This window comes from Mus caroli, chromosome 4, assembly GCF_900094665.2.
Source record: "Mus caroli chromosome 4, CAROLI_EIJ_v1.1, whole genome shotgun sequence".
NCBI classification, from domain to species: domain Eukaryota; kingdom Metazoa; phylum Chordata; class Mammalia; order Rodentia; family Muridae; genus Mus; species Mus caroli.
Genome location: NC_034573.1, coordinates 123,612,856 through 123,615,460, shown reverse-complemented (window position 1 = coordinate 123,615,460; position 2,605 = coordinate 123,612,856).

Genomic DNA, 2,605 nt, shown 5'->3' with positions numbered 1-2,605 from the left:
AGAGAAACCCTGTCTCGAAAAACCAAAAAAAATAAAAAAGGTTGGCAGGCCAAGTTTGGTACTGCCACCTAGACAGACTAGAGTGCTGCTGGCTTTTCTTGGGGGCAGTGTTCTTGTGTCAAGGTCAAGCTAACAGTTAACTTTTTAAAGCTTTGGGATGGGTTTTCTGTCTGAGACAGTGGGAACAGTGTACTCACGTAGATTAAGTAAATCTTAAAAAGAATGTTGGACCTGTACCTTCCGAGACATTCACTCTGACTATGGGGACAGTTCCAGAGAGGGGAGTCTGTGAGCTGTCAATGTGGTTATGGTTAGCAAATTGATGCTTGAGCAAAACTTGAAGCTATAGTTGAGTTTGGTACCATTCTTCAGATTGTAAATATCGTTTAACCATGGACTGCCTGCAGTTCTTCCATGGGCTGTGGTAAGTCTCTGGGCCAGTTACCAAGTAGACATTGCCACCATGTGTCATGGCAGGTAGTTTTCCCAGTTGCAGGTTAGTGTTGCCAAATAATGGGATAAATGTGTTGAGCTTCAACTTTGATCTCTTCCCATAGATTGGCCCGTTTAGCATCTGCTTTGTCAGCTCTGATAAAGCAGACATAGCCATGTGCCACCTGCTGTACTTTTATACTGTAGCCCCACTACACTTGGGAGGCTTAGTCAAGGCCAGGAGTTCAAGTTCATTCTAAACTATGCAGGTTCAAAACCAAATTTGGCCACATCAAAACCATTTCGGCACCAAAACCAAGACCCTTCTAGGGCATGGCTGGTGGCTCAGTGGTGACTTAGTGACTCTTACAGGAGTTGCTAGCTCACACGTGACCTGCTAACCCCTGGTACTTTTAACTCTAGTTCTGACTGCCCTGTGCACCAGGCGCGCAGACATGCAGACAAAAAAATTTTAATAGTGAACTCATACCAACTCAGAACCTGCTGTAACCAGTCTCGGCTCCCTCCCTCCTCCCCGCCTATCTCCAGACAGTGTTTCTTTACTAGGCCATGGCTGACCTAGAATTCCCTCAGGAGACTCAGACTGTCTCTGCCTGCTTCTGTTTCCAGAGTGCTGGGATAAAAGGCTTGCCACACTACCACCACCCAGTCCCAGCTCTTGGGGAAGGACATCTAAATACCGTGTTATTTGTGGACATTGTCTGACTCTTCGGGAAATATACCAATAGGCAGTGGCAGGATTTCAGGGTTTTTTCCTCAGCTGAGTTGCCAGGGTTACCTAAGATTATCAGTAAATGCAGATATTTATGATTCACAACAGGAGCAAAATTACAATTACAAAGTAGCAGTGAAAATACCTTGGTCGTGGATCAGTACAACATGAACTGTATTAGAATCACAAAAGGGGCTGTTGGTGTACAGCCTTCCACCCCACAGCCCGTGGCCTCCGGACCTGGCCTCATCTGATTTGGTCCAACAAGTGATCTGTGTGTGGTGTGCAGGTTTGTGTGGTGACAACTCTTAATTCCAGAGTGCTTGGATCATTCCTTTCCCGCCCTGAAAAGCCACATGCTCACTGGCAGTTAATGCCCACTCCCCTTCCCTAAGCCAAGTCAGCCATCTAAAGATTATTCAGAACATTTTTTTAAATGTAATCAGAGTCTGTTGTCTATTGGAATGTAGCATTGTGTTCAAGGCCATTCTTCATACAGAATTAATGCGTTGCATGCCCCTGCCGTGTTCTGTGGTGTCCATGTGTGCCACATTACATCTACTCAGGAATTACAGGGCACTGGGGTCTCCACTTTGGGCTGGTCTTAAGTGTTGTGCCAGCTCACTTCAGTTGGGCATGGTCCCAGGAATGGAGTTTCTGCATTGCATGGTGACTCAACTTTCTGAAGACTGCCCAGGTTCTTAAAGCGGTGGCCTGCCTCATTTACTGTTGCCACCAGTGACCTTTGAAGGCTCCCTGCCTTTGCATCTCCCTCAACGAGTGCCCATTTTTCTTCTCAGTATCCTAGTGAACTGCATTCGTGGCTTTGTGTGAATTTAGTGACTAGGATGCTGGATATCTGGTAGTTTTGTAAGCCATTTGTGTATCTTTGTAAGTATTTGTGTATATACATGCTGAGGACCAATCATGTAAAGATCAGAAGGCGGTATGTCTCCCTCAATTGCTCCGTACTTCTGAACTAGAGCTTGCTGATTGTCTAGCTCAGTGACCACGTGAGCTGGTTAGTGAGCCCTGTCTACCTCCTATTAAGATTATAGAACACCTGCCCTTATCCATTTGGTTGGCCCTAGAGAACCAAACTCAGTCCCCGTGCTTGCATGGCAATAATTGTACTAACTGAGCCAGCACCCCTATGTAGCTTGCTTGCTTGCTTTCTTTTTTTTGTTGTTTTTGTTTTTCAAGTCAGGGTTTCTCTGTGTAGCCCACTCTGTAGACAAGGCTAGCCTCGAACTCAGAAATCTGCCTGACTTTGCCTCCCAAGTGCTGGGATTAAAGATGTGCGCCACCACTGCCTGGCGCACATGTTTTTCTTTTTTTGTTTTGTTTTTCTTTTTTTTTTTTTTTTGGTTTTTCGAGACAGGGTTTCTCTGTGTAGCCCTGGCTGTCCTGGAGCTCACTTTGTAGACCAGGCTGGCCTCG